Raw genomic sequence first — 14,904 nt, forward strand, 5'->3', positions numbered from 1 at the left:
TTTGAGAGACAGTTTGTTATAATTTCAGTTCTTTTCCATTTGTTTAGGAGTGCTTTACTTCCAACTAATTGGTCAATTTTGAAATAAGTGCGATGTGGTGCTGAGAAGAATGTATATTCTGTTGATTTGGGGTGGAGAGTTCTGTAGATGCCTATTAGGTCTGCTTGATGCAGAGTTGAATTCAATTCCTGGATATCCTTTTTAACTTTCTGTCTTGTTGATCTGTCTAATGTTGACAGTAGGATGTTAAAGTCTGCCATTATTATTGTATGGGAGTCTAAGTCTCTTTGTAAGTCTCTAAAGACTTGCTTTATGAATCTGGGTGATCCTGTATTGGGTGCATATATATTTAGGATAGTTAGCTCTTCTTGTTGAATTGATCCCTTTACCATTATGTAATGGCCTTCTTTGTCTCTCTTGATCTTGTTGGTTTAAAGCCTGTTTTATCAGATACTAGGATTGCAATCCCTGCCTTTTTTTGTTTTCCATTTGCTTGGTAGATCTTCCTCCATCCCTTTGTTTTGAGGCTATGTGTGTCTCTGCACATGAGATGGGTTGCCTGAATATAGCAAACTGATGGGTCTTGACTCTATCCAATTTGCCAGTCTGTGTCTTTTAATTGGAGTATTTAGCACATTTACATTTAAGGTTAATATTGTTATGTGTGAACTTGATCCTGTCATTATGATGTTAGCTGGTTATTTTGCCTGTTAGTTGATGCAGTTGCTTCCTAGTATTGATGGTCTTTACATTTTGGCATGTTTTTGCAGTGGCTGGTACCGGTTGTTCCTTTCCATGTTCAGTGCTTCCTTCAGGAGCTCTTGTAGGGCAGGCCTGGTGGTGACAAAATCTCTCAGCATTTGCTTTTCTGTAAAGGATTTTATTTCCCCTTCACTTATGAAACTTAGTTTGGCTGGATATGAAATTCTGGGTTGAAAATTCTTTTCTTTAAGAATGTTGAATATTGGCCCCTACTCTCTTCTGGCTTGTAGAGTTTCTGCCGAGAGATCCACTGTTAGTCTTATGGTCTTCCTGTTGTGGGTAACCTGACCTTTCTCTCTGGCTGCCCTTAACATTTTTTCCTTCATCAGCTTTGGTGAATCTGACAATTATGTGTCTTGGAGTTGCTCTTCTTGAGGAATATCTTTGTGGCCTTCTCTGTATTTCCTGAATTTGTATGCTGGCCTGCCTTACTAGGTTCGGGAAGTTCTCCTGGATAATATCCTGCAGAGTGTTTTCCAACTTGGTTCCATTCTCCCTGTCACTTTCAGGTACACCAATCAGACATAGATTTGGTCTTTTCACATAGTCCCATATTTCATGGAAGCTTTGTTAATTTCTTTTTACTCTTTTTTCTCTAAACTTCTCTTCTCGCTTCATTTCATTCATTTGATCTTCAATCACTGATACCCTTTCTTCCAGTTGATCGAGTCAGTTACTGAAGCTTGTGCATTTGTCATGTATTTCTCGTGTCATGGTTTTCATCTCTATCAGGTTGTTTAAGGACTTCTCTACATTGGTTATTCCAGTTAGCCATTCGTCAAGTCTTTTTTCAAGGTTTTTAGTTTCTTTACGCTAGGTTTGTAATTCCTCCTTTAGCTTGGAGAAGTTTGATTGTCTGAAGCCTTCTTCTCTCAACTCTTCAAAGTCATTCTCCATCCAGCTTTGTTCCATTGCTGGTGAGGAGCTGCATTCCTTTGGAGGGGGAGAGGCACTCTGATTTTTAGAATTTCCAGCTTTTATGTACTGCTTTTTCCCCATCTTTGTGGTTTTATCTACCTTTGGTCTTTGATGATGGTGACATACAGATGGGGTTTTGGTGTGGATGTCCTGTCTGTTTGTTATTTTCCCTTCTAACAGCCAGGACCCTCAGCTGCAAGTCTGTTGGAGTTTGCTAGAGGTCCACTCCAGACCCTGTTTGCCTGGGTATCAGCAGCGGAGGCTACAGAAGAGTGAATATTGCTAAACAGCAAATGTTGCTGTCTGATCGTTCCTCTGGAAGCTTCGTCTCAGAGGTGTACCCAACCCTCTGAGGTGTGAGGTGTCAGTCTGCCCCTAGTGGGGAATGTCTCCCAGTTAGGCTACTCAGGGGTCAGGGACCCACTTGTGCAGATGGTCTGTCCATTCTCAGATCTCAAACTCCATGCTGGGTGAACCACTACTCTCTTCAAAGCTGTCAGACAGGGATATTTACATCTGCAGAGGTTTTCGCTGCCTTTTTTTTTGGCTATGCCTTGTCCTCAGAGGTGGAGTCTACAGAGGCAGGCAGGCCTCCTTGAGCTATTGTAGGCTCCACCCAGTTCGAGCTTCCCGGCTGCTTTGTTTACCTACTTAAGCCCCAGCAATGGCAGGCACCCCTCCCCCAGCCTCACTGCTGCCTTGCAGTTAGATCTCAGACTGCTGTGCTGGCAATGAGGGAGGCCCCGTGGGCATGGGACCTTCTGAGCCAGATGCAGAATATAATCTACTGGTGTGCCATTTGCTAAGACCCTTGGTAAAACCCAGTATTAGGGTGGGAGTGACCTGATTTTCCAGGTGTTGTGTGCCACGGTTTCCCTTGGCTAGGAAAGGGAATTCCCTTTCCCCTTGCACTTCCCAGGTAAGGCGATGCCTCACCCTGCTTCGTCTCTTGCTCGTTGGGCTGCACCCACTGTCCAACACACCCCAGTGAGATGAACCCGGTACCTCAGTTGGAAATGCAGAAATCACCCGTCTTCTGTGTCGCTCACATTGGGAGCTGGAGGCTGGGGCTGTTCCTGTTCAGCCATCTTGGTGCCCAGTTTCCAGTTTGTCTAGTTTTTAATGGGTCATGCTGTTGGTGTCATGCCTGAGACCTCTTCACCAAGCCCTAGGTTCTGCAGATTTTCTATATTGTCTTCCAAAAGTGTTTTACATTTAAATCTATAATCCACTTTGATAATTTTTTAAGATGTTATGTTTAGATTGGGGTTAATTCTTTTGCCTCTGGATATCCATTTTTTTTCCAGCATCGTTTGTTGAAAAGACTATCCTCCCACTATTGAATTGCTTTTGCACCTTTGTCAAAAATCTGTTGGCCACACTATTACTGGATTCTCTATTCTGTTCGTCCACATAGGTGTTGATTCCTCTGCCAGTACTACATAGTCTTGCTTACTGTAGCTATACATTAAATCTTGAAATTGTCTTCCTTTTTTGGAATTGTTTTAACTATTTTAGTTCCTTTGCCTTTCCTTATGTATTTTATGATATTCTTATATATAGCTACTAAAAATCTTATTAGGCTTTTGATAGGACCTATGTTAAACCTTTATGTAAATTTAGGGAGAATTGATAGCTTTGCTATCCTTAATCTTCCATTCTCTGAGCATGAAATGTCCATTTATTTAGATCTTTGATTTATTTCATCAGAATTTTATCATTTTTAGCATACAAAGCCTACATGTTTTGTTAGATTCACACTCAAATATTTAAGTTTATTTCAGAAATAGTATATGGTATTATATGTTTAATTTTGGTTTTCTACATGTCTGTTGCTACTATATAGAAAAATTGCTTTGTATGTTGATCTTGTATCCTGTTCCCTTGCTGAACTCATGAGATCTAGAGCTTTGTGTTTTTTATTTTGTAGAGCCTTTGGAATTGTCTACATAGACCATCATGTTGTCAACAAATAGAGACAGTTTTATTTCTTCCATTTCAATCTATCTGCCATTTATTTTCTTTTCCTGCTTTATTGTGTTGGCTAAAACTTCCAGCACTATGTTAAACATGAGTGGTAAAAATGAACATTCTTGCTTTTTTCTCCTCATTTTAGGGGGAAAGTTTTTAGCCTTTACTACTGAGTATAATATTAAATGTAGGTTTCTGTATATGTTTTTTATCAAGTTGAGAACGTTGTCTTCTATTCATGTTTTTTTCTGAGAGTTTTTTTTTTTGCATGAATGCATGTTGAATTTTTCTAACACTTTTTCTGCATAAATTGATATAATCATGTGATTTTTTTTCTTCTTAAGCCTGTTAATATAGGTATTATATTGATTGATTTTTGAAAATATTGAGACAGCCTTAGTTCTCCAGCCTTTTTTTTTTTTTTTTTTTTTTTTTCAGAGATGGGATTTCACTCTGTCACCCAGGCTGGAGCACAATCATAGCTCACTGCAGCCTCAAACTCTCAGGCCCAAGTGATCCTCTTGTCTCAGCCTCCTGACTAGCTAGAAGGACAGGTGCCAATCTAGTCCCCCACCCTTTTTTTTTTTTTTTTTTTTTTGAGACTGAGTCTCCCTCTGTCACCCAGGCTGGAGTGCAGTGGCGCAATCTCAGCTCACTGCAAGCTCCGCCTCCCAGGTTCACACCATTCTTCTGCCTCAGCCTCCCATGTAGCTGGGACTACAGGGGCCCGCCACCGCACCTGGCTAAGTTTTTGTATTTTTAGTAGAGACGGGGTTTCACCGTGTTAGCCAGGATGGTCTCGATCTCCTGATCTCGTGATCCACCCTTCTCGGCCTCCCAAAGTGCTGGGATTATAGGTGTGAGCCACCGTGCCCCGCCCCCCCCTTTTTGATAAGAGCGCTTGCTATATAGTAGAGGAGAGTGGACAGTCCTTATAATGCAGGGAGGAAGGTGGGGGAAGACAGAGAAAAGAACAAATGGAGAAGGCAAGAGTCTACTTTCTCCCCTCCTCCTTCTGACAAGGTATAACCCTCAGACAAATTTTTCTACGGAAGCAATTTTTCAGTAAGTATTCCCAGGAAAACTCAACTGGAGAATGGGCAAGCGCGACTGAGAAACGAAGGAGGCCAAGCTGGGATATGCAGTTAAACAAAGTCCCATGGAGGAAAGTTCTATAGAGTGTGACTGGTTATCCAAGATGTGACTTCGAAAGGAATTACAACCAGGCTCAGAGACCTGGCCATTCAAGCAGTAGCCCAGATGAGGGCCCCATCATCAATGGAAAGCACTAAGCCTTGACTGTTACGAAGGAATGGTTCACAAGTCACACCATCTGATGAATTCAAAGTCTTCCCCTTTCAAGAGGCCTCTTTCTTTCCCCTTTCTCAATATAGCCTTTGTGTACAGGAGGAAGTGTCTTAGTTCTCATGTCTTAAGGAAATAAGAGAGCCCTGGTTTATCCTGTTTTGGGGTTCACTGAGCTTCTTGAATCTGCGAATTTAAGGTTTTCTTCACATTTGGAAAAACTTTCAACCATTATTAATTTTTTTTCCTGTTTCGTACTTTTTTTCTCCTCTTATTCTGGGACTTCGATTACCTGTTAGGCTGCCTGACATTACAGGCACGTCCTGAGGTTCTTTTCATTGTTTTTTAGTATGTTTTCTCTGTGTGTTTGATTTTGGATAGTTCCCATTGTTCTGTCTTCAATTTCATTAATTATTTTCATCTGCAGTGTTTAGTTTGCTTTTAGTCTCATCCAGTGAAATTGTCATTTAAGCTATTGTAATTTTTGGCCTGGTATGGTGGCTCACGCCTGTAATCCCAGCACTTTGGGAGGCTGAGGCAGGTGGATCATGAGGTCGGGAGATCGAGGCCTGGCTAACACAGTGAAACCCCGTCTCTACTAAAAATAAGACAAAAAATTAGCCAGGTGTGGTGGCATTTACCTGTAGTCCCAGCTACTCAGGAGACTGAGGCAGGAGAATCACTTGAACTTGGGAGGCGGAGATTGCAGTGAACTGAGATCATGCCACTGCACTCCAGCCTGGGCAACAGAGCGAGACTCCATCTCAAAAAAAAAAAAAAAAAGATACTGCAATTTTTATCTTTAACATTTCTACATGCTTATATCTTTCATACCATCTTTCATACCATTATCCTTGAGCATATTAGACATATTTATAATAGCAGTTTTAATGTTCTTAGCTGCTAAGTTTAGCATCTCTGTCATTTTTTGTTTTGTTTCTATTGACTTCTTTTTCCTGGGTTATCATGCACATTTTCTTGCTGCTTTGTATTTCTAGAGATTTTTAAAACAGCTTTATTAAAGTATAACTGACATACAATATACTGCACATATTTAAAGTGTAAAACTTGGTAAGTTTTGGCATATGTATACATATGTGCTGGTGAAACGACCACTACAATCAACATTAATAAACATATTCATCACGTCCAAAAGTTTCTTCTGCTCTTTATAATCTCTCCTTTCTACATCACTGTAACCTTCTTATCTTCAGGCAACTATGGATCTGCTTTCTGTAGATTAATTTGCATTTTGTAGTGTTTTATATGAATAGAATCATACAATATGTACTCTCATGTCTAACTTCTTTCGTTCAGCAGAATTACTTTGAAATACATTCTTTTTTTTTTTTCTTTTAGACAGAGTCTTGCTCTGTCGCCAGGATGGAGTACAGTGGCACAATCTCAGCTCACTGCAACCTCCGCCTCATGGGTTCAAGTGATTCCCCTGCCTCAGCCTCCCAAGTAGCTGGGATTACAGGTGCACACCACCACACCTGGCTAATTTTTTTTTTTTGTATTTCAGTAGAGATGGGGTTTCACCATGTTGGCCAAGATGACCTCGCTCTTCTGACCTTGTGATGCACTCGCCTTGGCCTCCCAAAGGGCTGGGGTTACAGGAGTGAGCCACCATGCCCATCTGAAGTACATTCTTTTTGTGTGTGTCAGTTCTTTTGTATTACTGATAGCATTTCATTATATTGATACAACACAATTTGTTTATCCAACAAATTACCAAGACATTTTGGTTGTTTTCAGTTTTGAGCTGTTTACAAATAAAGCTTCCAGGAATACTCATATACAAGTCTTTTTATGAATTCATTTTTCTTGAGTAAATACCTAAGAGTGGAGTGGTTAAATCATATGAATATTTAGTTTTTTAAGAAAATGCAAAACTGTTTTCCAAGAAATTTGGTCATTTAAAATTTTTATCAACATATGGGAGAATTCTAGTTGTTCCAAATCCTTATCAGCACTTGGTATTGCCAGATTTTTTCATTTTAGCCATTCTAATAGGTGTATAGTGTTCTTTATTACGGTTTTAATTTATATTTTCCTAATGACTAAAAATGTTGTGCATCACTTCCTGTAACTATTTGTCATCCATGTATTTTAGCAAAATGTCTGATAAAATCTTCAGTCCATTTTTCTCTTGCGCTGTTTATTTTCTTACTGTTGAATTTAGAGAGGATCTTTTCTCAAATACATGATTTGCAAATAATTTTTCAGTTGTGGCTTGTCTTTGTATTTTTTTAATAGTGTCTTTCAAACAGCAGAAGTTTTACATTTTAATGAAGTTCAGTTTATCAATGTTTCCTTATATAAATATCAGGCTTTTGGTGTTGTATCTATGAAAACATTGTCTATCCCAAGCTCATACAAATTTTCTTCTATGCCTTCTTTCAGAAGTTTTATAGTTAGATGTATGATCCATTTTGAGTTAATTTTTGCATATGGTGTGAGGTATGGATTAAAGAGTTATTTGCATATGGGCACTGAACTGTACCACTGCCATTTGTTAAAAAGTCTATGCTATCTGTACTGAGTTGTGTCTGTACTTTTGTAAAAAAAGTCAGTTTTTCATATATATATGGTATATTTTTTGATTGTCTAGCCTGTTCTATTGATCTATTTGTGTATTTTTATGCCAATTCTGTATTGTCTTGATTACTGTAGCTTTATAATAAATCTTGAAACTAGGTGTTATTCATCTACCAACTTTTTTCCAGTTATTTATGATATTCTAGGTCCTTTGCATTTCCATATTAATTTTAGAATTAGCTTGTTAATATCTATTAAATAAAGAAAAAAAAGCACCTGCTGGGATCTTGACTGAGATTATGTTGACTCTATAGAAAAATTTGAGGAGAATTCAAATGTTAAAAATATTGAATCTTCTAACCCATAAATATGGTATATCTCTCTACTTATTTAGGTCTTCTTTACTCAGTTTTGAGCTGTTACAAATAAAGTTTCCAGGAATATTCATGAATAAGTCTTTTTATGAATTCAGTTGTAAATTCAAGTATTTTTATTAATTCAGATGAAAATTTGCATGAGCTTGGGATAGACAATGTTTTCATAGATACAACATCAAAAGCTTGATATATATAAGCAAACATTGATAAACTGAGCTTCACTAAAATGTAAATCTTCTGCTCTTTGAAAGACACTATTAAAAGAATACAAAGACAAACCACAACTGAAAAATAGGTTCATAACTATTTTATGAATTTAGGTTTTATATTTTTTACTGTATATATCTTGCACATATTTTGTCAGATTCATTCCTAGATATTTTATATTTTAAATATCTATTGTTAATGATATTTTTTAAAATTCCAATTTCTAATTGTTTGTTGCTAATTAATTTTTGCTTATTGATCTTGTATGCTACAACTTTGCTAAATCACTTCTTCATTTAGCATCTTTTTATTTTAAAAAAAGCTTTTAATTTTCCATTAAATTCTCTATGTATGTTGTCATACTGTCTTGAATAAAGACAGTTTTACTTCTATTTAGTTTTGATGCCTTTTATTTATTTTTCTTGCCTTATTTCAATGTCTAGAGCCTCTAATACAGTGTTGAATAGAAAAAGTAATTAAATATATTCTAGTATCATTTCTTATTGTAGGGTGAAAGCATTCAGTCTTCCACCATTAATTATTAATTATGATTTTTCCTGTAAGGTTTTTTTTTTTTTTTTTTTGTAGATTCTTTTCATCTCATCATGTTGAGAACATTTCCTTTTATTTATAATTTTCTGAGAGCTGTGATCAGGAATGGATGTCATATTTTTTCAAATGTGTATTCTGCATCTTTTGAGATAATTATATAGTTTTTATTACTTAATTTGTTAATATGGTAAATTAATTTGATTTTCTAATGATAAACTAGCCTTCCATTTTTTTTTTTTTTTCAGTGTCTCACTTCTGGTACCCAGGCTGGAGTGCGGTGGTGCAATCACAGCTCACTGCAGCCTTGACTTCCAGGGCTCAGGTGATTCTCCTACCTCGGCCTCCTGAGTAGCTGAGACTACAGGCACATGCTGCCATGCCTACCTAATTTTTTGTATTTTTAGTAGGGATAGGGTTTTGCCATGTTGCCCTGGCTGGTCTCAAACTCCTGAGCTCAAGCAATCCATCTCCCTTGGCCTCCCAAAGTGTTGGAATTACAGGCATGAGCCACTGCACCCAGTCTACCTTGAATTATTGAAATAAATTCCAGTTGCTCTTGATGCATTAGCCTTTTTATATATTATTAGATTTGATTTGCTAAAATTTTGCTTAGAATTTTTGCTCTATGTTCATGAGACTTATTGACTTGTAGTTGTAGTTTTCTTGCAATGTATTTGTCCGATTTTGATGTCAAAGTAACACTGGCTTCAAATATTGCATTCAGAAGTACTCCCTTTTCCTTGATTTTCAGAAAGGATTTATATAAAATTGGTAATATTTCTTCCTTAACCATCTGATTGAATGTAACGCATGAGGCTACCTGGGCCTGGAAATTCTTTGTGGGATGGTCCTTAACTATAAGTTAAATTTATTTAATAGATACAGGGCTATTTAGGTTATCTATTTCTTCATTAGTATACTAAGGTAGTTTGTCTCTTTCTAGGAACTCATCCATTTAATCAAAGTTGCCAAATGTATAAGTACAAAATTGTTCAAAATATTTCCTTATTATTTTAAACATCTATAAACTCTGTAGTGACATCACCTCTTTTATTCCTGATATTGGAAATTTGTGTCTTCTCTCTTTGGGAGCTGGAGCCCTTATCTAGTACCACTCTAACACTTACTAGTTGTCTAACCAGTTTCTTCAGTTTTCATAGGTTTCTTCTGCTTCTAATATTCAATAATTTTATTTGGTCTGCCTTGAGATTTATCTTTTTTCAGGCTGGTAAATATGGACTTTTTATTATGGAAAATTCTTTAAACATATACAGAATATAATAAGCCCCCATTCATAACCCAGCTTTGGGAACACCTTTTTCAAAAATACTTCATCTAGCATTTCTGTTGAGTTTGAAGTAGGAGGTAAAGTTTCCTGTTTTAACTCAGTCCACCATCATAGTAGAAAGTTCTTTGCTTTTAACACTTCATCTAGTCCCTTTCTAGACATTTCAGTTAGTCTTTTGATATACAAATATTTTAGACATACTTATAGAATGCATTCATAGAAAAGAAATTGCCAGATCAAAAGGCCTATGTATTTGTAATTTATACATTACCAAGTTGTTCATAGGAGGTTATACCAATCTATACACCTACCAACTCTAAAGATACATTCACTAGACTTTAGGTAGTAGTAAAAGAGTAACACCTAACAATTTATTATGTTAAAAACTCTTAGAGGTAATACCAATTGCAGTATAAACACTAATGAAGCCTAGTTTAAGAAAGCAGGCATTTGAAGGTATATGTGTTATTAAAGTTTTACATCTGGTAAGCTAGTAACACTTTTCAACAAAAGATCTTAATAAAACTTCTTGGGCCTTCCTTGAAGTCTTCCCATTTCCTTTTTAGTTGTTGATGTGCCTCGTGTCTCTCAGCCATTGATGCTAACTCCTTTGGAACATTCTGGTTTGCTGTTTCTAAAATATAAATCAATTGGGTGGCAACCCTCAAATCATTTCTAGTCACAGGTGTAATTGACACTCCACTCCTTCCGGCTCTTCCTGTGCACCCTATTTAGTGTACATATTCTTCAGTGTTCCATGGAAAATTGTAATTATATATATCTGTAATATCATGGACATCAAGACCTCAGGAGGCTATGTCAGTAGCAATTAATGTTCACTTGACCTATTTTAAAATTCTCCAATGCTCTCTCCCAACCAATCTCTCTGTTCTCTATCACCATGCAGAGACTCTACTGATATATTTCCAAGTATTAGGTCACTTGATAAATGATCTGCAACTGCCTTTTGGGAAATGAAGACAATCACTTTGTCTCTGGGTGAAATACTGTCTAGAAAACTTTAGATATAAATTCATTTTTCTTCCTCTGTGGTGATCATTGTATTTGCTTCACTAAACTTATGGCAACCAGATCCAGTGTACCAGCACAGACAAGCATGGGCTCTTTCAAATAAGATTGTATGAATCGATGAATTGAATATGACCAAGTTGCCTGGTCATAATATTCTGCCTATCTGGGTGCACATCTAACAAAATCTTCATTGTCTTGGGTTCAAACCCCATGTCCAGCATCTTGTCTGCTTCATCTAAAATCAAGTAGGTTATGCTTCGCAGGCTGACAAAGTTATTCATTTGCAGATCATTCAGTCTTTTGGGAGTTGCAATTATGATATCAACACCTTTCCTAAGGTCTTCTATTTCTTTGTCTCCATCTCCACCACCATATACACAAATACTTCTAAACTTTTACTGCATCACTCAGCTTCCACTTAAAGAGTTAGCTCCTGAGTAGGCATAAGGACTAACATGCAGGTCTATTCCTTTTTCCTCTATGTGTTGGAAGTCCAGATGAATATATCCAGGCATTAAATAGCATAATGTCTTTCCTGTCCTAGTTTGGGATACCACTCTCAGATCTTTTCCTTGCAGAGCAATTGGCCATGTCTGTGACTGAATAGGTGTTGGTTTTTGAAAACCTGCCTTTTTAATGTTTTCCATAACTTCAGAATAACATTGAAAGTCATCATCAAATGTGCAAGTAGAATTGGGGATAGGACGTTTCTTATCATTTTTCAAGTCATCACACACTATATTAAAATTTTCCTTCCTCCAGTTGTCTACTTGCACTTGGGACATTGAACTTGTTGTTGACTCTTTGTAAAAGGTTTTCTCAATTGGTGATAAATCAATTCTGCGTTCTGAATTGTAATTTGCTTTTTTAAAAAACACATTTATCTATTACTACTTTTGCTTTTGTTTGCATCGCCTTGCTGCCAAAAATGTTGACTAATGATTCCAGATGTCCTTTTATTATTTGGATTTTGATGTTTGTTGTGCTTTGGCTATCCTTCATTTTTGACCCACCATGACTGATCACTGCACCAGCTAAGTCGTTCTTCAATCTGAAACAGAGCAGTGGCTCCCAGTGACTAACGGCTACAGCCTCCAGGGATATAGAGGGGTCTCTTCGGTGCCACTTCTGCCACCCCTATATCCTTCACAACCTCTTTGATTCAGTTCCTCTGCCAACCTCCTCTCTGGTGCTCAGGATACTGTTGAGCTTCACCAGGTAGCAACAACCCAGGTAATGGCATTGGCTCCTACTTTTTGGTTAGATGAGAGTAAGTGCATCTGATCAGCTCTGCACTACCTGACAGTGCTGTTGTAGGACTTGTGTCAAGATGTATCTATTTTACTAATCTTCTTGTAGAATCAGTTTTTGGCTTCATTGATTTTCTCTATTGATTTGCTGTTTTTTATTTCAATGATTTATATTTTGATCTTTATTATCCCCTTTCTTCTTACTTTGGCCTTTATTTTTACTTGTTCTGTATTATGGTTGACACAAACTCATTACTTTAATACCCTTTTATTTCTCATATAGGCATTTAATATGATAAATTTCCCCCCTAACTATTGCTTTAATGCCATGCCACAAATGATGTTATGTTGTTTCTTTTTTTTTTTTTGGTAGTTCAGAATACTTTCTAATTTCCATTTTGATTTCATCTTTGACTCCTGTGTTATTAGAACTGCATTATTTGCTTTCCAAATGTTTGGGTATTTTCTCATTTTTTATCGAATGCCTGACATTTAAACTTTTATGTTGTTGAATGCTGGATTTGGTTATATTGCTTAGAGAATGCTGGCCCTTTTGTATAGTAACTGAAGTTACTTGGTGATCCTGTTGATCCTTGTTTGATTCTCTTGAGCCGTGTTTTTAAGCTCTTTGAGAATGACTCTCAAGAAGACTTTACTCTAGGGCTACTTTAGGTCACTACTCAGGCATCACCCATCTGGACTCCCTCTGTTGAATAATCTATATATTCTGAAGATTTCAATACTCTGGCTTGAGAAAATTCCACCAACTCCAAACAGTATGTGAACTCTGGGAAGTGTTCAGCTTACCCTTCCCTGGTACGTATTCTTTCCCCAACAGCTTCTCTTTGCCTGACCTCATGATGATTAATATTTGACCAAAGATTTGAGGGGAATCCTATGTAGATTTCTGGAAGTCTTTCTCTGCATAGTTACCTCTTCTCTTATACTCTACTCTGCAAATTCTAGCTGTCTAGGTGTCCCTGAACTCTAATGTCTGTCTCTTCAACTCAGTGAGACTACTGAATTGTTTCAGTTTCTGTTTCCTGTGCTGCAGTTTAGAAACTGCTTCAAGGCAGAAAAACAGGGTAATTGGAGCCTTTGCCTTGTTTGTTTCTCTTCTCTTGAGGATCACAGTCCTGTGCTTCTGGTTATCTTATGTCTGAAATAGTTGTTTTATATATTTTGTCAGGTTTTAAAACTGTTTTCAGCAGAAGGCTGATTTGAGCCTATGTTACTCCCTTGTGGTGGCAAACAGAAGTCTCATTATCTTTAGATTTGGGAATGCTATTAATTATAAAGTTAATCTCTAGTCATCTTCATGACATCTTAGTTTAGTTTAGTTTTAGTATTATTACATTATGTACTTCAAAGCAGGCAATGCATTGGAAAGGACCCCAGGCTTGGGAGCTGGAGCCTTGATTCTGGTACCACTGTGCGCTTGCTGGCTGTCTAATCAGTTGCATAAACTCGTGGGGAGTCAGTTTTCACATCTGTAAATTAAGATGGTGGGACTCTTTAAGGTCTCTTCACTTTTGAAATTTAGTAAGATAACTCATATAATCCCATTTTTGTTCAAAGATTTCCAGAATACTTCTTGCATTTTTGAGTCTAGCATTCCCTTGATTAAAGAAAAGAAGGAACTGAAAGATATTTAAAGAAATGAAAATAGAAAGATCAAGATCAAATAAGGAAAGTGTGAAATAGTTGGTGAAAATTAGGATATTTTGTGGTGCCAAATAAAGGTGAAAGCAGCATGATTAAAATCAATAAATTTGTGCAGGTATAGACAGAGTGAACAGAGAATAGAAAGACTTCCTTGCAGTTGCAGTTTATGCTAGGAAATCTGGCATGGTGATTAGGGTATGACATACAAGAGAGAAATTTGAGCAGTATTAGGAAAAGAATTTGTAAGTCTCAAAACAAGGTTGGAGACCTCAAGTGCCAGACACATGATGCTGATATCACAGAGGAAAATGTCATTTCATTATCCTATAAAAGTGTCAAACCCACATATTTCTTGTGGCTGAGCAGTTCTCTCTGGGAGATGGTTTTGCACAGCAAAGATTCAGATCCTGTGTCTTTTGAAAATGGGTATAGCTAGCATATTGAAAAAGCACAGCTTATAGAATAGTAAAAACACAACTTTGTTTTTCTGTTGTCGTTTTACAGTGGGAAATTTAGTCCATGGGGTAACTTTTCTGCTCTGCATGAGGACACCAGCAGCCTATAAGTTCCTGCTTATTCTTAGGTGACAGGTGATCTACAGTAGCTAAGTCACAAATAAGTTAGATGTGAAAATTAGAAAATCTAGTTCTGTGTAATATTCAAACCTTCAAACTTAAATTTACTGTTAAACCTCCTTCTCCTCCACCTCCATTTTCTCCCATTCTCCACTCTCTACTCTTGGGCTGGTTTTTAGGATGGAAGTCTGCAGTAAGGTAGAGGGTGGTAGTCCTTCTTCTTTTCTTTACCTCATGTTTCTACTGTTCTTTGCCTGTCTTGATAGCTGCTATTTTGATTCCATGGGGGTCCATGGGGCTGGGGTGACAGGGAGAGGTGATGCATAGGACTTCTTACTTGAGCTGGCACTGTTGTCATTTTTTCTCATTCTGGTCTTACAGATGCATTTTCCCCTTGAGATGTCATTTTCCTGGATTATTCATTGTTTTCCCTCTTTTTTTTCTACAATTTCCTTGACTCA

General features: G+C 37.2%; 1 protein-coding gene and 1 pseudogene across 1 annotated transcript in view; one reads left to right on the forward strand and one right to left on the reverse strand.

Moving 5' to 3' along the window:
• Positions 1–14,904, forward strand: part of LVRN (laeverin) — a 73,754-nt gene that overhangs the window by 8,114 nt on the left and 50,736 nt on the right. The window lies entirely within an intron of this gene.
• Positions 10,438–13,062, reverse strand: LOC135971199 (probable ATP-dependent RNA helicase DDX43 pseudogene; annotated as a pseudogene).

This window comes from Macaca fascicularis, chromosome 6, assembly GCF_037993035.2.
Source record: "Macaca fascicularis isolate 582-1 chromosome 6, T2T-MFA8v1.1".
NCBI classification, from domain to species: Eukaryota; Metazoa; Chordata; class Mammalia; order Primates; family Cercopithecidae; genus Macaca; species Macaca fascicularis.